At 47.1% G+C, this 26,412-nt stretch overlaps 1 protein-coding gene across 5 annotated transcripts in view; it reads left to right on the forward strand.

Moving 5' to 3' along the window:
- The window catches only part of FYN (FYN proto-oncogene, Src family tyrosine kinase), a 149,595-nt gene that overhangs the window by 81,778 nt on the left and 41,405 nt on the right, over positions 1-26,412 (forward strand). For 3 of the 5 annotated variants that reach the window (XM_042796061.1, XM_042796064.1, XM_042796065.1), the window contains exon 3: positions 11,582-11,716. The exons of 1 other annotated variant lie outside the window; for it this stretch is intronic. The gene's annotated coding sequence lies outside the window, so the exon portion shown is untranslated. Of the gene's footprint in view, positions 1-9,437; positions 9,477-11,581; positions 11,717-26,412 lie in introns of all 5 variants that reach the window. One more of the 5 variants, XM_042796062.1, reaches the window with a different exon arrangement.

Consider the following 26,412-nt stretch of genomic DNA (forward strand, 5'->3'; position numbering starts at 1 on the left):
ATAAAGCAAGAAGAGGAGAAAACGAAAGAAGAAAAACAAAGTAAAAAATAGAAAACCCTTTTCAGTTCCATGTTGAAGGAGGAAGACACCGTAGCCACAGCTGACAATTAGTTGTGTAGTTTCTTCAGGTTGATAACCAGCTCTGGTAAAAATCTGTTCTTTGATGGACAGTTCTGTAACGATACTGGGCAGGGAGAACGGCAAATTCAATATGCTGTGCAAGTCAGGGTTGGCTGAAGCGCAAGGAAACTGTGAAAAATCTGAGAGAAATCCCCTTGGAGCTTGTCTTGTCTGCTCATGACTTGCCCTTTCTTGTATTTAACCAGTTTGAGCCCAGGTCATCTGTCCAAGGCTCAGCTGTGTCCGTGGAGTGGGGGAATGTGATAGGGGCTTGGTTTTTTGACCCGGAGCACGTGGGTGGGGTAGCAGGCGGTACGCAAGTTGGAATCGTGGCAGTCCACACAAAGTGCCCGAGGAGCTGTAGGTCATGGTGCTGCCAGAAATCTCTTCTTGGTCATTTGGGCAAGACATAAACTAGCAAGTGACTCATCAAAGGTACTTCTGTGGTTATTGGGAAGGTAATGCCAAATTTATTGTGTTAACGAGCTTGACTGGCTAGCTTAACATGTCCAGCAATCTCCAGTCAAACTTTCTGTAATATGCAGAAGGAATTCTTTCTGATGTTGCGTGCTGTTTTCCTGCCAGGGTCTGGAAACATCTAAGCCATCGCAATCCGTTCGTTAAATTTTATAAAAGTTGCTCGTCTTATGATTAAACAAAAGCTTGACAAATAGGTTTCTTCCACAGAGCCCAGTGAAATCTTTTGCAAAGGCTGTTAAACTGTCAGACATGGTTTGCAAATAGCAGAGACTGACACTGCAGATTATTTAAATCTGTGTGACATCATCAATGGGTAATTTACAAACCCCACTTATTATGTAAATGTATTCGGTAACCAGCAGAAGGCTTATGTATGTGAGAAGTGATACTTTTGTGTGCTGTAAGTCATCTCACCTGTGTTATGTTTGTTCTGGGTGGGAAACTGTCTGCCTGGGAGCCTCCCCGGGGAGCTCATCCTCAAATAGCTGCGGCGCTGACTTACAGGAACAGCCTCGCGAAGTTTCTTGAATATTCTGGAGCTTTCTGCTTGTTTCTTGGTCTTTCTAGGTCTAACGTGATTTTAGCTGCTTCTTAGCTATTAGATTAGGCACAGGCAATTTTCTTGTAAAGTTGCCTGAGCAGGTCCTGTGGCGAACTAATAACCTGGCTGTGGCTCGGGGGGGTTTGGCAGGATAATTAAACTGGACTTCAGGACCACAAATAAGTAAGCAGTTGAGCACCACAGATCTGCTCAGGTGCTTCGTTACGTTTCTATGTAGATAGTCTCTGTCATGGCCATATGTGTCTTCTATTTGTGGTTTCTGCACCAGTCTACGCATCATTCGCTCTGGAAAATCATGTTTTAAGTGCACTGAATGATCAAGAGCTTGCACCTCTTATCCTGCAAATGTGCCAACATTAGGCGGATTCACTTTGATTTGTGCCATGTCTTTCTTAGGTATTTATTTTAAAACTATTTTAATCCCTGAACATTCAGAGGTTTTGAAATAGAGGAAAGAGAACGGTTAAAGATTTCACACAAATCAAGAAACACCTTTGTGAAGATCTTTCCAAATAAGCCTGAGAATTATACAAAACCGACGATTGCTTTTTCATGCAGCGTCCGTATTGATTTTGTGCTTCATGACGCATCCTGCGAAGTCTCTGTGCAAAAGAAACCGCACTAACCTCCTGCCCCTTCCCCCGACAGCCTCATCGTGCGCTGCCTGCCTGTGTCTGGTGCCCCTGCCCCTATCCCCATCAACACAAACGCACCTCTCAACACCATTTCTCGAGCATTTTCCTCTGCATTTCGGAGCGCACAGAGAAAGCAGAGCATCCCTGTCCGCACCCAGACATGCCGTTACATTTCCAAGCAATAGCCTGATTGCTAAAAAAATACTGATGGGTAATTAGTACTTTGTATGTGGTTAATCGATTTAAAATTAAATGCCACTGGCACTGGCAAAAGGTCGTACTAGGTTTTGTCGTGGCTTTGAAAATAAATCTGCTTCAGTGAAAGCTGTGTCTTAAAAGGCATCTTGGTTCTTTGTGTGCTGCCCGCAGCAGAAGAGAAGCCAGGGCTGCAGTTTTTCTTATCACATGTTCACCTAGATCATGCGATTTCCATGTTGACTTTAAGAAACCAGTCCTTTGGCGTGAGGAGGCGTGTGTTGTACGTACAGCAACAGGAGCTGGTGTGCCAGTGGTGAGGGAGGAACCTCATCTCCAGCTTCCTCGTCCATCATCCTCATCATTAGACAATTCTGCCTCCTGGGCAGACAGATTGCTTCATATTCTCATTCATTAATGATTTACCAGACAGCTCCTCCCCTAAAGGCTCATCTCCTCTGTTATATTCGCAGCCCACATGCAGCCAGCAACCTGTAGCTGCCAGCTGGCACTCTGGCATCGAGAGTGCACGCTGCCACCCCCCTTTCTGCACCTCCTGCTGCCCCCTCCTCCCCGTCCTTCCCCACTGCCCCGCTCGCCTTGACCGCACCAAAGCCATCAGACCTCCATGTGTCCTCTTCTCCTCACCCACCGCTCCAATCTGATTACTTGATATGCTTTTACTAACTGTATTTAAAGGAAAAAAGGAAAAAAAAAAAAAAAAAAAAAAAAAAAAAAAAAAAGGAGGTACGGTGACCCCACTTGTAATGTGGCAGCGCTCGTGGTGGAAATGGTGACCTCTTAAACCACGGTGCATGTTGGTGTGAGGGTAGCGTCAGTGGTGGCTTACGTTTTCGTTCCAGGTAGAATTAGTAGAGAAGAGGGAGTGCTGGGGAGAAAATGAGTGAGCTGTGTCTATGAGCAGGAAGGTGTGGGTTGGCTTCAATTTCAGGTTTTGCTATCGGGTGCTTGGCACAACAGCTCTTTTGAAATCCTTCTCCGGTTGTCTGTGTGAGAGAGTGATTTTTATCACATTACTGAAGATTAACTCTATTCTTGTTCTCTGTTCTGCTCCCAGAAATCAGGCATGCTCTGAGGTCTGGGAAAGGGAGTCCAAATTAAATCTCACGGTGAAAGGGGAAAAATCTAGAATTGTTTCCCACTCTCCAACTTGTGCACTGCAGGCAGGTTGTGACGGAGAACAACAGGGGAACAAAGGCTGCTGGACAGGAGGAAAAAAGTATAAGCTAGGAGAAAAGGAGTAAATGAAGCTCCCTTGAGTCATTTATACGTGAATGCGTAACTCTTGAGTGCTTAATCTACTCTTGGCAAGTGGTGACTGATAACTAATTTTCTCTCTTCCCTCTCCCATACCCTCCCAGCATCTTCAGAAAGCACATGTGACAAGAATAATAAATCTCCTTATTTGAACAGGCTACAGTGGAAGTTTTGGATTAAAAGTGAAATGGATGCCTCAGTAGAGAGAAACCGACTGTTCCCAGGATGCCTAAAATATATTTCCACTCACACTGTTTTTGAGAACTTCCCAGATCGTTCAGGCCCTTCCACATACCCCTTAGGCACAGTGCTTTTAAGTAAACCAGCGTTAGAGCCATCAGGGTCTGATCAAGCAGCCCCGTTGCTCCTACCACGCGAGGACAGCCAGAGCCTGGCGCCGAGCGAGCCCGGGCTGGGGGGGAAGCCCGGTGGCACCACAGACCGGTGTCGCCGTTCTAGTCGGTTTGGGTGCCTCTGGCTTTGGAAGGGGAGGAGAGGACGGCAGGCACCTGTGTGCTTTGGGCAGCCGGGTGTCAAGCCTGGGAGCACAGGAACTCTTGCTGCTTCTCCACGGCCTCCCCGTTGCAGCCAGAGCTGGCCTCGGGGCTCCCACCCAACACTTCTCGCCCTTCGGGAAACCCCGCCGGCACGCTTCTGGCAGCCCTCGCTGGCTTCATCTCCAGGTGGGCTTTGGCTTGTCTAACCCTATCTGACCCTGCTTCCATCCCTCGTGCACGTCCATTTCACGTCTGACTTCAGACAGGAGCTCCTTGTTCGTCCATAGCTGTGCCGGACTCCCAGCGTACTGAGAGGGACCGTTCTGGAGCTCGCAGGAGGCGATCCTTGAAAATCAGCCAGCTTTCCTAGACCCCCCTTTTCTCCAGGGCTGTGTCCAGGCAGACCCCCGAAGAGGCCAGGCTTGCAGTAGGGCTTTTGGGAGGGAAGACCATCTACCATCAGGCAGCGCTGCCCCTGCCCTGCGCGTCTCCTGCTTGTTTGTTTGTAAGCGTGAGGCCCGGCGCAGCATTTCCTCGCGTCAGCTCAGTCACCCCTGTTACGAAGTTCCTGTCAATGGACTTCAGGGACCTCCTGGATCGCTTGAGCCCTGCTGATTCAGGTTGGCATTATTCTGCCTTTTCTCGTGTTTAATGTGTCTGTGGCTGCTGTTTCTTTGCGCGAATCACTTGGTCGTTTTACATGATTAAACTCTTGAACCCCATCCTGAGATTATCTCCTGTGGAAAGCAGTTTGCAAAAGAAGGCCAAGTGCGGCTTGTACCAAAATGAAACTTATAGCCCACCTAACGTGTTGGGTTTTATTTCCTCCCCTTTTCTCACGCTTAAATGTAAAATAAGCATTATGCTGTAGGAACCAGGCAAAGGCTAATTTGCCTCATTTGAATGTGAAAAGGAGCCCACATCCTTCCTGTGCCCTGCAAAGAATGCAAAAAGACTTTACAGAGAAAACAGATGTACTAATATGTATCACTTGGGGGCAGGGGGAATCTAGGGTGCTGACATTAAAGCAATGCTGAACTTGCAAGAAAACAAAAGCACCAGCGTACAAAATATAGTGCTGGGAAGTTGACACAGTTGGGACTGTTTTCTTTTGCTTACATTTATGCTCCTGGCATCTGAAAAACTCCTCTGAAAAAATACATACAAAAGAAAACACGTAGCCTCATATTTCACACTCAAGAAAATCTTCGCTGAAGATGGTTAAGTGCCCAAACGCAAACAAAAAGCAGAAGGTCCAGCCCAGCCTTAGGGAAATCTTCTGCATTTCAGAGTCAATATTGCCTTGCCAGAAGAGTACACTACTGACATCATAAACAAAACAAACATAGCTTTTTAAACTATCCCGTGATTTCATTTATATTTTTAACTCCCCTACCTCTATAACACATCAATATGGAAGAGTTAGTCCTGTCATTTCACCAAAAATGCAGGGTATTAATTGTTTAATGGTTTTTAATGATTCTCTAGCTTCCAAGCTAGAACATGCTAGAACAATACGGAAGATAAGGAACAAATGAACTCTGGATGTTATTTCTACAGCTCTGCAGTCCAGTTCAGAGTACTGTCCTTTCCTGACCCGTCTGTTTATCCTTTCCCAAGAACTTGGGCAATGAGCACTCAGCACTGACTGGTCAGCTTGCGAATCCGCTGGTGCTCAAAACTCCCCAAATTCAGCAGCCTGCCTGTTGCAGATTTGTCCCTGCAGCAGTGTAGAGTCTCTTGCCAGCTTTTAGCCTGCAGACAGGAGGCAGTTGCATGTGGCCATTTATAATTTATTATATACATGTATTGTCAGTCACAGTAATAAATAGCATAAGAGCATTGAAAGTTTCCTTTCAAAAGGCTACCTCAGACTTCCTGAATTAAAGCCTGGCTTTGCAAAAGCAGAGGAGTGAAGCGTAGCAGTCAGTCAGGTTTCTTTGTTCAGCAGCGGTGGCTGGGTGACGTCCGTGGATGAGTGCAGCACTTTGTGAAGGTGCTGTGCTGTTTCCCTAAATCCAGCACAATGGCCATTTTCTTACGGTCTGCAACGGTGAGGTTCAGGACCACAGCAAAGACCCTTCAAAGCTGATGCTTCCTGGTCGATGGACTGTTTGCATCTTCAGGGGTGTGTTCTTAGTTCACAGAAGTTTTAAAACTACGGAACCGACACACACACATACCCAGCTACGGATAAGACAGGCTCAATAACCTCAAACAGAGACTTTTTAAACCCACTTACTTAAGTCACGTACATGAATGTGAATGCAGTCCAACAGCCCGAGGTGTTTGAGTTGCAGTTTAGCTGCAGGCTTGTTTTGTAGGATCAGGGTGAATAAAATCTTGGCCTTGAACTAATATCTGTGTATTGGAACAAACATCTCAATGCGGCACACTGCAGAAGGAAGTAAGCACAACAGAAATTAGATCACTTTCCTTTCCTGCATAATTTCTTGTAAGTGTATTCTTCTTAGGTACGGAATACACATTTCCTGTTGTAAAAATATTGTAACAGCCTGCAGTAGCTAAATAACTGATAACCTACTGTTGCTGAAAACTGGAGTCCTATTAGACAAGCACGTTTAGAGGGAAGTGTTCAGAGCCTGCAGATGATGGGTTCTCTCATGCTCTGAAAAGATAGTGAGTGTGAACTACATAATAGCTGCTGTGATTGTCATAACAGCTGTAGCTTTGCAGTGTGGAAGAAATAATAAACTTTGACTCTTCGTACAAATGGCAGTGTAAAGATACGGGTGCATTTGCTGTTTGTTTTGTATCATCTATGCATTTAGACAAAATCAGGTGGGTATGTTATCATCTCTTTTTCATGTGCCTTAATCCTAGAGTGCAGGTGCTTTATTTTTCTCTGTCTGCAGCCTACGGGAACACCAGCTTGTAACCCTATTCCACAAGTTCTCTTCCAGCACCACTAGGTCCCAGCTGCGCTAACTGCAGCGTCTCTGTATTGTGATAACAGCTGTGGAGGTGGGAATCCACTTTAATAGTAGAATCATCAATCATAGAATGGGTTGGGTTGGAAAGACTTTTAAAGATCACCTGGTTTTACACCCCTGCCGTGGTCAGGGACATCTTCCACTAGGTCAGCTTACTCAAAGCCCCGTCCAGTGTTAAATATTTGCAGTGCTGGGGTATCCGCAACTTCTCTAGGCTACCTGTGCCAGGGTCTCGCCACTCCCATAAAAAATGATCGCTCTTCTCTCAGAGACCTTGCTCCTTACACTGTACCTGTTATGGACATACTGAGGGGTAATTTTTATCACTCTTTTCACTGTGGTCAGATAGCAGATGTAGACTTTAATTGTGGTAGAGTGACCCACGCAAGTAGCTGCCAAAAAAAGAAAGTGAGAATCCACTTCTTCACAAGAGTTTTTCTTCTTGCAAGCACTTTAGGCCCACAGAAAGGGGAAGCCTTGAGGATCACATCTGTTTTTTGCGTGATACCTTTACAGACGATCTGCCTGCGTGGACTGATGGGGAGCTGGAGGAACGACAGAAAAGGAAACTGGCGAGGAGCAGAGGTGGAAGCCTTTCTTAGGAGAGGAGATAAAGGGAGGAGGAGGGAATGAGCTTGGGATCTGTTTCTTTGTTCTCTTTTCATTGTATAAAATTGAGGAACGAGCCACCTTCAACCCTGGTATTTTCCCTTATGAGTTCTGAAAAACTACCACTGATGTATGTTTTCTTTCTTTTTTCTTTTAATACAGAAGTTATTTCAGGAACAACAGCAACCAGGTAGAGAAGAAAATCTTCAGTTTAACCTTTTAGTCTCAAGATATTCATCGTGGCTTCCTTGATCTGGTTTCCCATCATAATTCATTTTTCCCTTGGAAAAAATATCTCCAGTTTCTATTCTTGCAGTCCACGCCAGCGTTGCCTCAGTGTTCTCTGATATCAAACTATGCAGCCTCGAAGTTGCTAAAGTTTGGCCATTTAAATGAGTAGCAAGGCAGGAAAGTTTCATCTTGACAATCGTGTTGAAAGCAGGTCCATGAAATCCCCTAAATTTTAGAAGAATAAGAGAGAAGGAAGACGAGCAGTTTGCTTAAGGGTGAGGCTACTATGTTAGGAACTCTTTTGAATGTACTATGGCCAGAAAGGACTGAATGACGCTGTTCTTGGGGTTTTAGATTAATATCCTGTATGGAACAGGTGTTTCATGCATGTTATGTGGAAAGAGCCAATTATATATACAAGTCGGGTAAATTTAAGGTATAAATGAAATGCTGTGTATACATCGAAATGATACTTTGGAAACGTTTATCTTTGTTCTCCCTTTCTTAGACAGTTGTATTAGTATTGCTGCTGAGAGGTGGGCATGTGTTTGGCTAGGTCTTGGGTTGTGCTTTGTTTTCTCTTATTTTTTCTTCAGTGAGGAGAGGAGATAGAGTAAAACTCTCTTCTGGTCTCTGTTGACATCAGCACATTTGGTCTGCCTGAGTCCAAAAGAATTATGTCAAAGCAATTGCCTGCATTTGTTTCTTAGCGCGTTCTCCAGCAGCACTGTCGCTTGAGGGTCAAACAGGAATACATTAAACTGGAACTGGGGCAGAAACTGCAGCCAGCCCCAGGTCAATGATGCCTCTTGAGATTTGTGAAAGTGACACTTCTGGGGTTCATTGCATTAACTTCCATAGCATTTCTGCGTCTGGTCTGGGTGACTTACAAAGGCAGATGGGACGGTTAGTCTCACATTCTCCCATTTAATTTTTTCTCTGTGTGTCTGGAGTAAAAGGACGAGCCTCACATCTGACTTATTTCTTAATATTTCAAAAAGATTTTTTGAATCCGTGTATTAAAGCTGTTTGCTTCATTTAAGTTTAGGAAGATTATCACAGTTACTTCATGTGTGAAAGTAAATTTGTGGAGTCTATGTGGTCTTTGTAACGGTACATCTTTTGACATAAGCAAGCCTTCACAAGGCTTAAAAACACAGCTGCACATGTGCTTAACAGAACATCCTAATGCTGTAGGACACAGCTGGGTTTGTGCCAGAGGAAGAGGCAGAAAAATGCATCTAGGAGGGCAGAAAGTATTGACATACAAAAATGGGCAATTCAAACCATATTTTAGCAGGCGCTCATTCATCTTTTGTTAGTAGCTCTGAAACCTCGCTCTTGATCAGCTTTCCCAAAACTTTCGCTCTTTTAGAAAAAGAGTTGCCAATCACAGTTTTGAGTCTTGAGATCTGTTGGTAGGAATACCGGGTATGGCAGAGACCAGGTCGTGTTATGTGTGCGAATGCATGTGCACCTATGTACATACGCATCTGTATATACACACCACAGCTGGACAGGCCTTTTTCCTCCCTAAAATTTTCACAAGCTTTCTTGCTTTAGCTCACTCTGCAGAAGTTTTGTACTACAATACTTTACTTAAGACGGGACGTTTCTTTTATGTTTGTAACGTAGCACTGAGATTTTACTGTGCTATGAATGCTGTGTTTTAGCAGGCGTTGCTTACTGAAAGTGACCGAAAGTCTGAAAGACACCTTTTTTGTCCCACCTGTTGAACAGAAAAATATCTGTAGAGTCTTAATTAAATATAATTAAATGTTTGTATGAACTAAGGCCTTCTGAATCTCTGGAGTGGCGTGTGCGAACCAGTGCTGAGCTCAAGTGATTGAGATTATTTTATCCGTTCTATTTGCAGAGTTTGCGCTGCAGCACTCGGCCATTCCAGAACCTTCAGGTGAGCTGATTCCAGCCGCTGGCACCAACCAAACCCTCCCCGGCCTTCCCCACCCCTGCACGCGGACAGGATCAATCCTTGACGGCCGAAGGCCCGGGCGAAGGCAGCCAGCGCAGGCAAAAGCCCGCACCGCGTCCTTACAAGCCGTCACCCCGAGGTGGTGGCCGGCTGCGGGCCGCGGCCGCCGGGGCCCCCGCCGAGGTGGGCCCGTAGGAGCCCCCCGGCCCGGGGCTGCCGGGCCAGAGGCTTTCTCGGCAGCACGCCGTGCCGTGCCCTCGGCGGGGCGAAGGGGAAGGAGGAGAGGCCGATGTCCGGAGGGAGCAGGGGGCTGTGCTTACCCCCCCCCGCGCTCGCCTCGCCTGAGGCGCTAACGTCTCCCCCCCGAAGAACGCGGCCGGGCTGCCGGTTCACCCCGACAGGGCGGAGCGGGGGGAGGAAGAACCTGCCCCGGGTTCCCTCGGCCTTTTTCTCCGAGGCCGCCTTCCGTAGCTGGGGGATCCGGGGGTGGGATCCCCGGGGACAAGACCCCAGCAGCAGGCAGGTGAAAGGAACCGCTGAAGCGAGGAGCCGCAGGTCGTGGCTCGGCGGCGGAGCGGCCACGGCCAACCCCCGTTGCTTTCCTACCGGTCGTTCCCTTGGCATCTCGGCGAGGGGAGCTTTGCGCGGCCAGGCTTTGTGTGGAGCCGGGTGCCGGGATTCAGAGGCAGCTGCCTGCAGATCCTGTAGAAGAGGGACAGTTGAGCGTCTTCTGTGCTGAGGCGGCACCTCAGCCCCAAAAGGCTGGGGCTCCCCCTTGGAGATGTGTTGTAGGTCCTGAGCAGCCGGGATTGCTGCCCTGCCAGGGGAAGGAGTGTTCCTTGATTGCTGCCCTGCCAGGGGAAGGAGTGAGTGTTCCTTGATTGCTGCCCTGCCAGGGGAAGGAGTGAGTGTTCCTTGATTGCTGCCCTGCCAGGGGAAGGGGTGAGTGTTCCCTGATGGAGGCACAGGGCACTGCCTGATGCAGTAACCACTCACCCGGCCGCCAGTTTTATGCAGGAGCCCCTGCCTCGTGCGGAGCCGCGGAGGAACGACACGCCGAGACGGGTTCAGTGTGGGTGATAGAGCATCAATCACCGTGTGTCTTTATTGGTCCAGGGTACACATATTTATACAGACAATGATAATTATTATGCCTACTAGTCACTAGCTGATTGGCTTAAGCTCTAAAGGTCGTATTCTCACGGTCCACCTACTTGCAGTTAGCTTACAGCACAAGCTGCTCATCACACTAAGTTTCTCATGCCACTATTTCTGATTCCTCTTGACTTGTTTTCAATACACGACAGTACCGTAACACAATGTTTCTCAGACCACCGTTACCATAACACTGGGTTTCTCAGACCACTATTCCTAATTCCCCTTAACCTGTTTTCGACACACCACGGTACACAGGGCTGAAGCGTCCTTGACATTCCTCCTGTATCAGCAGCTGCGAGCAGCTACAGGCAAACCCTAGTGAGGCTCAGCATCAGCAGCCAGAGCAGGCTCTGATCATACAGCTGCTCGGTGGGCTCAGGACCCTTGTCTCTGAGCCATTCTCCAACAGCCTCGTGCCCAGAAACCCAGGCTGCACGGTGTGTATCCGTTTTAAATCAAGCACGGCTATTTCCACAACTCTACAGAGGTGAACAGTACATCACAGCCTGTGGTGGAAAGGGTTAGTTACTGGTTAATTGCCCGTAACAGATCATTGCTGAAAAAGCAAACCAAAATTGCCTCTTCACCGTTTGGATTGGGTTAGTTTCCAGTTCCAATGCGTTTTCCACCTTTGCTAGATTAGAGCCCGCTGTTATCAAATTTATTCCCTGGATGAATACTCCTATACTGTGAACAAAATAACAAAATATTCCCATTAAGCTTTTTGTTTATAACTAAACCTTCTGCTACCCAGTGTTTTCAGTTCTTTAATTTCTCTTCCCTGAACAGTCTTCCAATTTTTCCAACGCTTTATTTGAAAAATGGAGCAGCAGAACCTGATACACTATTCATGAGCAGAGGAACGAGAGCCAAGTACAGCGTCACTGTAACCTACCTACTCATCTTTTGATTTTCGTTTGTTTGTACAGCTGAGGCTCGCATCAGCCCTTTTGGCCACAGCCTTGCGTGGGGAATTCATGTCGAGCTGATTGCCTCCCAGGACACCCGGTCTCATATTCAGTCCCTGCTTTGGAGGATAGAGTCCTCTCTCTCCCTCTCTCCCTGTAAGTACAGCCTATACTATTTATTCTAATAGGGTGATTCTGCACTTGGCCATATTAACACCTAAACTGGCTTCTCCCATCTTTCTACAGACCCCAGTTTCTCTGCGCCAGGTTTGTCCTTACGTTGTTTGTTTTTTGCTGTCCCCAGTCTTGTATCGAACCATAACGACTTAACTGTAATACGGGTCACTGGGAAGGCTGTCAAATAGTGACGGGGTGATCACCAATACCTGTGGGAACCCACTTACAGTTGCACTTTGGCTGCCTTCATATATCAACTTTTTTAATACATTTGATTGCGGACTCAGAAGTGACTTCAGTATAAAATACATAGAGATTTTTGCCTGACCTCCTGCAGGGCTGTCCACCTGTGGAGTCCTGCTCTCCATGGACAGATGGAGACACCCCATACGAGATTCAAAGCATTCAGTCTCTTCATAAAGATGTTCTACAGAACAAGTCAAATGACTTAGATTTTCAGTACTGTCCACAATGGTGACTTTGTCAAGTGAACCTGCAATTTTTGCAAGAAATGACATCAGATTAGCTTGGCAGTATCCATTTTCCTTAAAGCCAAGTTGATCGACTTTAATTATGGAGCTTTTTTTTAAAAGATTTTATTAACTGAGTCCTATGTTGGTTGGTTCTATCCTATGCAAAATACTGGAAACTGATCCAACTGGCCTGAAATTACTTTTTACCTTTCTTAAACAGTGGCCCAACACGAGGCTTCCTCCTGCCCCTGGTCCTTCCCCAGCAGCCCAGAGTGGCTTTAGATGCAGCAGGAGCAGCTCCAGAGCTCTCTCGCTGAAACCTTCCGAGCCAAGTTTATTTCTAGCAACTAATCTGCAACACCTACAATCATGTATCTGCCACTTAATGTTCCCTCTGCAGGGGCTGCTGTGGTGGGAAGTTATTTCATCACCATAAACAAATCGTCCAGACTTTTACCTGTGTGCTAATCAGAAACATTTCTTGAATAACTTCTGCTGCTGTCGTGTTGTTATGAACAATTCTACCACTTTTATTGTTCAGGATTCATATTTCACAATCTGCTTAGAAAAATAAAAAATTATATAACTGATTCTATCTGCCTTCATTTTTCCTAGTATCCTCTTGCTTCCCCTGTGTAAGCTTTATTTTAGTTTTTTTACTCATTATTATCGCTTCCCCTTTCCCTCTTCATGCGCTGGTTTTGTATATAGCATTCTATGTGTTTTTTCACTTCCCTGGTAAACCCAGCTGTTGGGTTTTTTCGTTGTGTGTCATTTTTACCTAGCCCAGTCTTCTTTTCATGTTTATAACATTGTAGACACGTAGGAAATGTCTTAAACAGTTCACAGATGTCAGCAACTTTCTGTACCTGATTTGACTCCCATTCGCTAAAGTTTTGTGAAATTGCCTCTCAGAAAGCACGCACTGTGATTTTAATTCATGTATATATGAAGAGCGTATGTTCATACATCACATATAATTATACTAGCCTGGATTTGATTGCAGATGATGTTAGTTATTTGCACAGAAAGTGTCGGTTCTTTTCAGTCTACACAACCAGTAGCCTTCTGGTTTGCGATCATTTCCTCCCTGCTGAGACAAAGTCTAGAGCGGGGATTGTCTGGCTTCTCTGCTGCACCGCCTGTGACTCACAGGCAGTTCAGGTGTAGCTACATCACAGGGCCAGGGGTGAGCTGTGCTCGTGCTGGCACCGCAGCTCCTGCCTGTTGCTGCTGCTGTCCCTGGCCGGGGAGCAGGTCACCAGATTCCTGCTGTGTGTGGTGGGGTGGGGTGGCCACTGTGTGCGGTGGGGTGACCACCGTGTGTGGTGGGGTGACCACCATGTGTGGTGGGGTGACCACTGTGTGCGGTGGGGTGACCACCGTGTGTGGTGGGGTGACCACCGTGTGTGGTGGGGTGACCACCGTGTGCGGTGGGGTGGGGTGACCACCATGTCTGGTGGGGTGACCACAGTGTCTGGTGGGGTGACCACCGTGTGTGGTGGGGTGACCACTGTGTGTGTGTGGTGGGGTGACCACCATGTGTGGTGGGGTGGCCACTGTGTGTGTGTGGTGGGGTGACCACCATGTGTGGTGGGGTGGCCACTGTGTGTGTGTGGTGGGGTGACCACCGTGTGTGGTGGGGTGACCACTGTGTGTGGTGGGGTGACCACTGTCTGTGGTGGGGTGACCACGGTGTGTGGTGGGGTGACCGCCGTGTGCAGTGAGGTGACCACCGTGTGTGGTGGGGTGACCACTGTGTCTGGTGGGGTGACCACTCTGTGTATGTGGTGGGGTGACCACTGTGTGCGGTGGGGTGGGGTGACCACAGTGTCTGGTGGGGTGACCACTGTGTGTGTGTGGTGGGGTGACCACTGTGCGTGTGCGGTGAGGTTTAGCTACAGCCCACAAGCTCTTCGCGTCGTGGCCATCGTGCTGTGAGCTGCTCCCGAATGCCCCTTTCCCTTTGGTGCTGCCAGGCCTGCACGGTACGTGACTCGTCCGGCTGATTGGCAAGAGCTCTGCCTCACAGGGTGAGGAGGGCTGATCCTTCCCTTAAATGAGGAGTTGGTAACTTGTCGTTCGTCGCCTTTTGGAAAGTATAGGCGTGCTTTAGTGCTGATGACATAAGGTCTCCGACATAAATAACACAAGGGGTTTTTTTCCTACTTGTTGTATATAGCTGTTGAAGAAGGCTGTCACCTTGCGCTCTGCGGTGATTCCAGTGGTCTGTAACAGATACCAAATGATGCCACATCTTGGGTGTATCTTAATTCATGAGTATCCAAGATTACTTACTTCCAAGTTGTCAGTCACTCAGGCAGACCTCATCTGTGACGTTTAGGGCCAGTCAGCTCTCCCATTTGGACTTTTAAATTGGCTGCAACTGTTTATTTTAATGGTCTAAATGTAGCTGTTGTTTTTTTAAGGAGTGTTATTTTGCATTGCTACTCTGCAGGCAGAGGATTTACTCATTTTTTCAGACACTCCTATAGGCAACTGAAAAGAGTCATCTTCTTACAGCCTCTGCTTTGCCTGATGTTGTTATTGGTATCACGGTTTTGTGCTGAATGTGATTTTGGTTGCTTATTTAACCGGACCCGCACAGCCAGCCTGGCTGACAGAGCGTGCATTCTTCCCCTGTCAAGAGGTCACTTTCCCTTTACAGCAGCGATACACAAATCTGATGTCTGCCCTGTGTTGTTCACCTACATAACTTCAGCGGCCTTCATTTTTTTGTCTTTTTGTGCAAGGAAACAGAGAAGTCTAGATGGGATCTCCGGATCTCCTGAATTGTCAACAGTGGTGTAGTCCACGAGGTGTATCACAAAACCGTCACCTCCAGTGCAAGCCTGCCTGCCTGCTCCTGATTACCATTCAGTCCTGCACTTCTCTTTTGTGTCTTAAATACGAAGAAACAGAGAAACCTCTGTTGACTGCTTCTTCCTCACGCACTGCTCTTTTCATTCTGCTGATGAGGATGGTTGGAGCCATCCTCGGGGCACTTTGGGTCAGCGCTTTTCAACTGCTCCTGCTCGGAGACCCAAACTGGGGAGGGCACGCAGGCGGGGTGAGAGGGGGCTCAGACACCACCAGCAGAACATTGCCACAGCGCCCAGTGGATGTGTGTTTGCTCGGCCACGTGTGTGCTACGGGGCTGTGGACCACCTGCTGGTTTATGGGTCCCAGCGCTCTCTGATCACCAGTCAGGGAGCACCTTTGTAGGTAATCCTGCCTGCTAGGTTGAGGAAATGGCCACTTGGGCAAACTCCCACACCCTGTGCTGTGTGACTAACAGGATCTTCAGTTAGGTTTTTAGGGCTTTGGAAACGTACCTTCATTCACAGGCCAGATTTAAAGTACAGTTCCTTCTTCTAAGCATATGAACCTTGAGAAGGAATGAAAGAGGGAGCAAGAGAAATAAAGAAATCACAGTTCCTCTGGCTTGAGGGGAGGGGCTATTAAAAAGTGTTTGCATCTGCTGTTTAGATCACTCACTGAGTAATAGAAAGCCAGACTGAAAGAGATTCATCCATCCCCCTGACCAGAGGCAGTGCTGTACCTGCCAGATACTTGTCTAGCCTTCACATTGCCTTAGGCAATCTAGTCCAGGTTGTTTTGCCATCTTTGCCGTTAGAAAGGATTTTCTTCCCTGCCACCTCGCCTAAACATCCACAACTTTCATTCGGTCCGCTGTTTGAACATGACTTCCTGCTTAGGCCATGCAGGATGAAAGCAGGACCGGCTATCGCTGCGCTGAGGGATTGCAGTAGCTTTCAGTAAAGGACCAGGTTATGGACCTGTAGCTTAGAGTCACTGCACGTGACCGTCCTTTGCAGATCCCTCCCCGAGCAGTATGTGTAATGACCTCAGGTTCATGATGAAATCAAGTTATCTCTTCTGCTTGCCCTCAGACGTAGACATGAAGCTTAAAAATAGATCTTATGCTTAGTGATACTCAGGTATTCCAATCAATGTCCGAAGGCCCTGTGGCTGTCTCCTGGCTTCCTTTGGAACATGCTCACTAATCCAGCAGAATCTATTTTTCACGGCCCTTAGCTGGCACCTGATCCCTTTTTATACCCCACCTTCTCTGGCTAGCAGAAGGGTCCTTCCCTCATGATTTTCCCCACCATCACCCTTTTTTTAAACTCCAAGTCCCAACTCTTGAAGCACCTGTGCTGTTATCCCATGTTTCTTGTTGTCTCATTCTCCTCCGGACTGTGACATTCCAATTCAAGGCAGTGCAGCCATCTAAGAGTCAGGGCAGGCTGTGGGAATAATCACCAAAAATGAAAACTCATCAGTCCTACAACCATATACACTGATGCAAAGACAAAGAGGACAACACATTGAGGAGAGAAGACATCTGTGTTGCTCTGTTGCTGCTGCTGGTATCCTGAATGCTGGTATCTTTTCAAGAGACATAAGGAGAGGGAGAGAGAAAGAAAGACAAAGAGGAGCAGGCCTTTTACTACCTTCTAGAGTTCCCGGAGGTAGCAGTGGGATGTAGGCAACCTTGTAGGGCTTTGTGATGCTGCAAGGCCCACTCTGAGCTGAGCAGTATTGATCTGCCTTTAGAGGCAGAGGGGCTTTGCTGTGGGTCCTCAGCAGGAGCCAAGGAGGGGAACAGTAGCTTCTCTTTTTCCTCCCATTCTTGCAGATTCTGCCTCAATTCCCCTATGACCTCCTGCTCTGCTGATTGCCCCATCCAGATTTGTGTAGGTTTTCTCTGTTTCTAGGGTTATTTCCCATTTTTTTGCCAATAGGGAGTGTGTGGGGTTAAAAGGAAGGAGAGATTGAGCACAGACTTCCTAGAAGACATCTCTGGTGGCACAGAGGAAGCCACAGGATTGTAGAATAGGGGGAGCTGCAGTTTGTAGGGTAGTTGGCAAAACAGAGTTGAGAATCACTGGTCTTAGTGACCTCATGGTTGGACTGTATGCATCAGTGCTGTCACTCTTCTGTAGGAGGACCTGTCTCCTTCCACATCCCATTGTCCAGTGTGTTTTTCACTACCACCTCAGCCTCCCACTCTTTTGTTTTCCAGATTTCAAAATCTCTGCTAAAAATGGACTAGATGGTAATGTGTCATCTTTGTAATCCTGACAAATTCATCTGCAGGCAGTATCTCAATTCTTGCCTATCTCGTTAACCTGTGTGCCTCTGAGGTTATTTTTCGGATCAAGAACATCACTTACATATTACTCACTATGGTGGGTTGAGCCCGGCCAGCAACCAGGCCCCCACCCAGTCACTTGCTCACTGCTCCTCAGCAGGATGGGGAGAGAATTGGCAGGGCCAAAGCAAGAGAACTTGTGGGTTGAGATAAAACCAGTTTAATAAGCAAAGGAAATAAAAAGAAAACAAGTGGTGCAAAGGCACTCATGGCCTCCCACAGGCAGGCCAATGCTCAGCCAGTCTTCGAGCAACAGCTACTTTCAAAAAATTCAGCTTTTATCGCTGAACACATTGTATGGTGTGGAATATCCCTTTGGTCGGTTGGAGTCATCTGTCCTGGCCGCGTCCTCTCCCAACCCCTTGCCCAACCCCAGCCTACTCGCTGCGGGGGCAGTGAAAAACAAAGAAAGTTTTGATGCTGTGCAAGCACAGCTCAGCAATAGCTAAAACCTGGGTGTGTTATCAACACTGCTTTGGTCACAGATCTAAAGCACAGCGGGGTTCGTGCTGCTAGGGAGAAATTTAACCCCATCCAGAGCCAGCACACTTACCTAAGTGCCATACGCTGAAACCACAGTGGCAGCAGCTGGGTTTGAGAAAACAGGTCTCACTAGTAGCACTTCTTTTGTGTGTGTGTAAGTGTAGGCAGAGTTTTTGTGCATTCCCGTTACTGATGTAGTCAGTGCCTTCAGCACTCTGGTTGCTCACTGGCCTTTGTCACCGTGTGGTTGCCACCTTGTCTGGGGTCTCTACCTGTAGGCATCTTTGCTGTTGTAGCTGAAGCCAGCTGCAGAGACGGTGAGAAAACTTGGGATTTGTTTGTGAGCTGGCCACAGGAGCGTATTTTTTTTTCCCCAGTGTAACTGGACAAATAAGGAATTTAAATAACACTTCTAAAATATTAGCAGTAGCAAGCTGGGTAAAACAAAAGCCCCTTCGGGAAGGAGCGGTGTCTGGAGTGGTCTCGAAGTAAATCATCTCCTGATTTGAGATTCAGTTTGCTCCCATTTCCTTGCTATCACATCCTCCAAATTCTTCAGTCACAGAACAGAAATCAGACAAGGTGGAGGAGAGGTGAGTTTTGTTTGTGCACAGGCAAAGGGGGGTGGGGAGGGAGCAATGGGGTTTTTTAAGAGAAAATCTTTCTCTGCGCATTTTACATATTGCAAAGAAGCAAACATGCAGAACTTCTATACCTCTCCCCTTCCCCCGCTTCCTTCCCTGCCCATCCTGATTCACATTTCGCATTCTGCTCCATGCCGCTCCCGTACTGTGGATCAGATGAACACCCATTAATCCTGAGTAGATTCTAAAAATAAGAATTGAAAGAAAAAAAAAATCAGAACAGTGTGAATCAACCTGCAATCATCTTTCTGTTCTCTTAACAGGGAAAAAGAAAGAGGAAATCAGTGGAGACACTGTTTCACTTCTCTTTACAAGATAAAATGATTCTGGTATTTGCAGCAGTTGTACTCTTGATACAGGTTTTCTAATTTATATATTTAAAAGATACTTTAAAATTTAGATGCATTAGCTCAAAATGCTTATGCAGACCATCCACCCATTTCTCTCTGCTCGTGAACAGAGTTACCACAAGCAGCATGATGAAGGAGAAATATAGCTTGAAATCGCACTACTGAATTTACATCGGGTTCTTGTGTGTTACTCAGAACCAGGGATAGAACCACCCTTTGAGGGGTTTAACTGCAGAGTAAGCGGTGTGTTTACTGTGTGTAGCTGCTGCCTTTAGCTGTTAATTTCAAAGCTTCCTTTAACTGATTTTGAGCACACACGAAAAGAAATCTTAAGTGCAGTTTTGAGTCTGACTTGTTCTTTGTTTACGAACGTAAAACCTGCAGGCCTTCTTTCTCAAGTTAGCTAGGTGTAAGCTTCTTCCTTTTAGATTACAAGCAAAGTTTGGATGTTGGTGGGAAAAGAAAAAAAAAAAAAAAACCACAGAAGAACCACTCCTCAGAACTGATCTTCCTGTGCTGCGTTTTTCTGGGGCATCTTTTCTTAAAGTAATAAAAGCCCTGAGACAGCACGAGGCGTAACTCGGTTACTGTTACTTTAAGAGATTTCAGAGCGAGTCTCTGCTTTAGTCAGTTCTTACATTTTGTTCTGGTTTGCTTTCGTTGAGAGGGATGTATCACAGAGAGAGGAAAAGAATTCACTGGCTTTTTAAAAAGATGAGGCCGTAACATTCACAGACTCAGCTGGCACAAAGAAGCTGCAGAAAAATGAAAGGGTGGCGACGTGTCCTTTTGTGGGCAGTCCAGAGGGTTTGTCTGTCTCTCCTTGCACCGGCTGCACTGGGGGGCTTTTGGTGACAGCTGCTTGAACAGCCACACTGGCTGTGTGTCTTCTTGTGCCCTTGCCGGGTGACCTCCCCGCCACCACCACTGTCCTCAGACAGGCACCGCACTTGGACACAATTTTTGTCCCTCCTGCCCGGGTGGAACGCTGACTTCCTTTTTCCTCTCTGGCTTGTAATAAATAGACTGTACCGATATACAGATAATAAATAGAGTGTCTAGATTGTAATAAATCTCTTGCCAGAGAGGGACCATACCCCACCGGCAGGACGACGCGTCTGTTTGTCAAGGCATTCATCGTTCTTTCATCCCGGCATTCGGTGGCCACCCGCCCTGCCCCACGGACCACCTGTGCTCACAGTCTCTGGCAGGAGCCAAGGGTCTGGTTGCAGCTCAGTGAAATCCTTCCACACGCGCCTTCCCTCCTCCGGTCCCGGTGCCCAAAGCTGGCTGGAATTAAACAGGCAAGAAGAAGCCCAAATCTTCCATCTTTCATGAGTGACTTTCAGTTCAGGTCCCGAAGGGGAAAAAGAAGGAAGGCAAGCGCAGTGCTATACTTTGCAGACATGTGTTACAACTTAAACATTGTCTGCAGTGTCAGGAAGCTGTCATCTCTAGGGCTGCGTCCCCAGTCACTCAGTAAATGGGGGGGAACAGCCAGGCAAAGGACGGCACTTCAAAGCGCCTTGCAGGGTCTGCTCTTCTCGTGGCAGCACGAGCTGCTCCTCCTCCTGAATCCCTTCTGCCACCACTGTAGAAGACTTCCGAAGCAACTCGATGCCGACAAGAAACAATAGTAAGAGCACTCCAGCACTGTAAAAGGCATTTGCTTTAAGCCAGAGCAGCATGGCCGCGGGAGCTCATCTAAGATTGCTCTTCCTCCTCCTCCGGCCGTGGGTGTCCACTGGCACTGGGCAGTGGCCTGACTTTAATCTGCTGCAGGCAAACAAGCAATTAAACTGCTGGGATTTTTCTGCTCGGCCCACAAAAGCAGAATCTGAGAGTGAATCGTTAAAGGGCTCTCTTCAAAAATCAAATGAATGCAGCCCAGGCATTTTTCAGTGCTGTTTTTCTCATGAAAACTCTTGTTTCAATGGAGTCATTGATCCCGATACATACTTGACTTGAAGTTTTGCCCTGGTGTTTCTGGCCTTTTGTTCAAGAATACCACAATGCGTATGTGAGATTTTCTGCCTATCTTTAATAGTCACAGGACATCCAGTGGTAGTACTGCGTCTTCTCTGATTTACATTTTTTAATGCAGTATGACAGGCGTGGAGCACATGTAGATTTGCAGACATTCTACACAAATCCCCAGTCTCCAGCCTCTTTCAGTGCTGAACCAGATCTATCACATTGCAGTCAAATTGTATTCTTTCTAAATTGGGCCATTAGTATGAAAATTATATGTATATATATAGTAGCCCGCAACCCACAAGCCTGAGAAATAATGAAGAACACCCAAGAGTCTGAATTATTTTAAGGTATTTGTTGTATCTGTCTGACCTGCTTTATGATTCCTAGAAATTGTGGGATTACTGGTCAAGCTGGGACGAAGACAGTCCTCTAAAGGGTCCCAGAGTTAATAGATAAAAACAAAAATAATGCAACAAATGTTGCTGTTTTATTCAATCTGTTTAATTTGAGACGGCTTGAAACTGACACAGAATTATTTCTGGAAATCCAAAATGCTCCCATCAGCATAGATGTAAGTGATTGAGAGGTCAGCAAGCAGACAGCATGAGAATTACTGACCTACATAGGACTAGTTTTAAGTGCCTATTCGTTGCCTGACTTGGAATGCCTTCTTAATGACTTGGAATAGTCGAAGTGGGTGAGCAAGACTTTTCTGAAAATTGGGGATTTTAATGTGTCTCAGGCTTCTGTTTCAAAATATGTTCTACATCAGTTTCTCTCTAGGGAGCTTCTAATGGTGGCATGGAAAGTAAGACATTTCAACTTCAGGGTAGACTTCTGTGTTGATTATTCCCCCTATCTAGCCTGCAGGAGGCATTCCACAGAAAACTTAAGTCTCTTTTAAAACTTCTTGTAGTCCTTATTCTTGGAAGGCCTTTTCTGTCCTTCTTGCATCTTCACGGTAACTCAGGAATGTGGTATTTTGAATATTAAATCCTACTGTATCTCGTGAAATTTGTCTTATTTGATGTCACAGACTGATACTTCTGTGGTGCTTTCAGCAAAGCATAAAAAGCCAAGAAGATATCCCGTAGAGAATATATTTTTCACAGCCATCCTAGATGCAACCCTTTTTCTGATTAACAAGCACGTTCACCACAGAGACTGAATAAAAGCCAAGGATTTTGTTCTTCTGATTCCCTTTTTACATAACTGTTTCTTAACTCAGCTTTCCTGCTGGTGCTTTCCAGACAAGATTTGTAAGATTTGGTCAGAAAAAGGCAGCTGACAGTTACCAGTCATCCAGCCTCTCCCTTTCATGCCTTTCACCGAAAGAAGTTCTCCTAAAAATATATCGCCCAATTTAACTCCAGGGAAATCCAAGAGGAAGGAGAATGTGCCCTGCTGGGTCTGAACCTGCCCCCCGTCTCTTCAGCAGGTTGGAGCTCTCTCCCGTGGCGGTCTCCTTTCCTAGGCAAGGGCTTGGAGGACAGCGGCCAGGGCACCGATGGGAGGGTGCAGAATGGGCGGGAGTTTCCCTCCATGTCCCTGTGCCCCTCTCTGAAACATTCTAAGGACGCACTTTCTCCTACAACACTCAAAAAAGCCGGTTCTGGAGAGGTACTGTAATTCAGAGTTTCAGCTGCAAGTTGCAAAATCTTACGGGAAACTTCTGATGCTCTGAGGGAGTAAATTTACACCACCTTCCCTCCCATCCACCTTTTCCTGATAGCCGACAACAGCAGAAGCTAGACTAAGCAAGACTTACCAATAGGTTTTGCTTTTCAAATAGCACGTGTTGGAGGTTTTACTTTTGAAACAGAAGTATGAAAAATTGCCTTTTCCTGATACTGCTGGGCTTTCCCTAGGCCTTGATTAGCTAAGAGAGGACTGCTTTTGTTTCTGTTAACGGAGTGGATGTCTGGCTTTGGTGGGTGTTTCAGTCTGGGCTTCCATTTTGTATCGAGAACCAACAGAAAAACTGAAGGAGAGTGATTTACGATAATAATAATAATAATAGTGTTAATAACATCTCCTTAGCCCTCATCTGTTTCCTAAATGAAAGTGATGAAGGTGCTATGACTACATAAATAATTAATAATTATGTAATTAATTTTATATCTTTGTCAAATAATGTTTCTACCATGTGGGAGGAAACTACTATTCTGGTTAGGCTGATGTTGGATTGCTTGCGGTCTAAATGTTGGAGTCCAAGAAATATAACAAGAACAAGAAAGGAGACAAATAACATAATGGTTATTTTCATTTGTCCCTAAGGAAGTCTCAAAAACCATGTAAATGTTTTATGTTTTCATGAAAACACATGTTTTATATTGCCCATAAAAACACAACTTTAAAATAAACAAATTCAACTTGCTTGCATTAGAAAAGTTCGTTGTAATTAGGCTAGTTACATACCTTTTAACAATACCAGTGTCAAATTATGATAATGCTGCATGACCCATAACTCACACATCTGAAAAATGCTGCGTTTCCTAACAGAAATTAATAAAATCTTGTTCCTTTACTGGAAGTTGCGCGGCATGGTGGATGAACAACGTTGTGTGCTTGCCTCTAGAGAGTTCAGTGTAAAACAGCTCCAGATTTTGTTTGGTGAGCTCAGAGCTGGCTGAATAACTCCAGCCTTCCACAGCTCCAAATGCTGACATGCAGGGAGATGAGACTTTCCGATATTAAAAGCCTGCTATGTGATACTGAAGGAGATTAGTTTTTGAAATCCATTCATTGACACAAAGGCCAGTGCTGAATGGAGTTTATATTTATTGTCTATGAAACCCCTGAGTTAGCTGAAATCACTTTAAGCATGTACATGCATACATGTATTCTCTCACATTTAGCCAACTCCCCGTGATGCTGGTTTGTTTGAGCCAGGAACAGACAACTTTCAGGGACTTGGCTTGAAAAGATGCATGCATGTAACACCCTCTGTCACATTTTACAAGAGGCTACAATCAAGGAGTCTTTATACTCAGATTGTCTAGACACTGTGACAAAGTTGGAGAGGGCAAGTGAAAGAAAAAGCCCTTTTAGTCAGTCATTCACTTTGCATCGAATTCTCCTTCCCCGTGTGCTGCTCTTGCCAGCAAAGATAAAGGGAACAAAAACCAAACAAAAATCAAGAAACTGATAATTCACTCGTTTTCTATTCATATCATTCCTAGGAAAAAGAAAACCCCAAACCATTATTTTTCTGAAACTTCCAGTACATATCTATACCATATCCTGGTTTATTCTTTTTTTTTTTTTTTTTTTCAGAATTAATACTTTGAACTATTTTTTTTTTTGCATCTGACTTGTCATTTTAACTGTTTCTTCATCAATGTGTAAATGAAGTCTGTAGGGCTATCTTGGCAGCACTTGTAAATTGGTATGTGAAATCTTCCCAGATTTCAGTGGAGATTTTTTTCCCTTCTCAGCAGAACGTTTGTAAATGAACAAGAAGAAAGTCCCTTTCCTCGCACCCCTGTCCCAGATTTCATGTTTCCCATCTCTTTTTTTTCTTTCATTCTTTCATTTTCTTTTCTACTTTTCCCCGTGAAAACACATGGGAAAGAAATGAGAGGAGCAACAGAGCTGGGAGGGGAAAGGGAGGAGGTGATAGAGTTTCACAGGGAGGTAAGTTTGCAAGCCAACAGAAAGGCTGCAGAGATTCTTCTTTAAATAGCAAAGCCTGCGTATCACTTAACTGTTTTAAGGTGAATAAGCGTGCGTTCCGTCACTCGCGCCTTTTAACCAGCCGGTCCGAACGGCTCGCTCTCCCCGCTTGGGACGGTCGGCCCCTCTCTGCCCCTTCTCTCCAGCTGGGATTTCCCTCGAGGCCTCCCCGGTGCAGCGTCCGCTCGCTGCCCGTGGGTTTCTCTCGGTGCACGGGAGGCAGGCTTCCACAGAGGCGTCGCAGGGCCCAAGCGGGGGGTCCCAGGCTCGTCCCCCCCCGGCCCCCCGGGGCCTCCCGGGGCTCTGCCCGTGCCGATAGCAGCGCGGTGAGCGTCGCCCCACGGGGCCCTCGCCCTCCCTGCCGTCCCGCTTCACGCCTCAGCCTTGCTCCTCCGGCTTCTTGGCTCCGAGAGGAGCCGGGAAAACCTCACCTCTCGAGTGACATCTGCAAGGAGAAGGTGTCCAGAGCCAGACTGTCCTGCTGCCGAAATGGGTGGAAGCAGCGGAGAGATCTCCACAAGCAGTTTTTCACAGCTGACACGTGTCCTGGGTTCAGTGAGTGGTGGAGGTTTTTTGGTGGCAGGGGAGGGGGATACCGGGGCGGCCCCCTGTGAGAAGGAGATCCCCCCCAAGGTTGGAGGGTTATGAGTGGCTGGGGGTGTGGGATAGCATGGGTCACTAGCTTTCTCCAACTGGATTCCCTCCCACGCCGGAGCGCTCGGGAAGGGCTGCAGCCGTGGGAGGGAATCCAGTCGGAGGGAGTTAGTGACCCATGACGGAGCAGTGTGGGGAACGCTGCGGCCCGTGGGAGGGACTCATGTCGGAGAAAGTTTGTGGAGGACTGTCTCCTGTGAGAGGGGGACCACGATGGAGCAGGGGGAACAAGTTCCAGACACTCCCCCCACTGAAGATGAAGGAAGTGGCAGCTCTGCCTGCACCCCCCATTCCCTGCCCCTGCACCACTGGGGGAGGAGGTAGAGATATCGGGAGCAGAACTGAGCCCGGGAAGGAGGGAGGGGTGGGGGGAAGGTGTTCTCAAGGTGTGGCAATGCTTCTCACCGTCCTACTCTGTTATGTGTTGTTAGTGTCTGTAATAAGTGTATGTTCTTTTTTTTCTTCCCCTAACGAGTCTGCCTTTTGCTCGTGATCATAAAAGGGGGATTTTCCCCCATCCCAGTCCTATCTGGAACCCCAAGCCCGGCTCTCTGTCCCTTCTCATTGCCGGAGGGGAAGGGAGAGAGAGCTGCTGCGTTGTGGTTGGCTGCCAACCAGGCCCAAACCACGACAACACGAAGCTGGCTGGGGCACCTCCGCCCCCGCCGCGGTCCCTGTGGGCTCCCCTGGAGTCACTGCTGGTCCCTGGGGTGGGCAGCCTGCAGCCCCAGCACAGAGCCCCGCGCCTCCGGCACCAACCCCGCTACCGGGGCGAGCAGGGGCCGGGGCTGCAGGCAGCACGGTGGCCATGGCAGCAGCAGCAGCAGCAGCAGCAGCAGCGGCAGCAGCAGCAGCTGCAGTGTGTTTTGCAGCCCGGAGGCTGCAAAGCCCTTTCCCTCAGCCCCTTGTCACTTTAGTTTCCCACGGGATTCCAGCTCACGCCCACCCGTCGCAGCAAGCGCGGAGTCGGGAGTCCTTGCTGGTGCGAGGAGACTGAAGTGTTTCGGTGAAGGAACTCTGCTGGGTGGATGTGGTATCGCGAGGGAAATAAAGAAATACAGAAAGGGCACCTTTCAGTTAAGCTAAGAACAGATGGGAGACCTGCGCTAACTGCAGGCGATACAGCTGAGGGAAATACATTGAAATGGTGCTTGCTTTTCTGAACGGGCTTGTAGAATAACTGGAATTAACTTCAGATTGTAGAAAATACCCTTCAACAGAAGGGTTTTTTTTTTTTTAA

Source organism: Tyto alba, unplaced genomic scaffold (genome assembly GCF_018691265.1).
Source record: "Tyto alba isolate M040663 unplaced genomic scaffold, T.alba_DEE_v4.0 Super-Scaffold_22, whole genome shotgun sequence".
Taxonomy (NCBI): domain Eukaryota; kingdom Metazoa; phylum Chordata; class Aves; order Strigiformes; family Tytonidae; genus Tyto; species Tyto alba.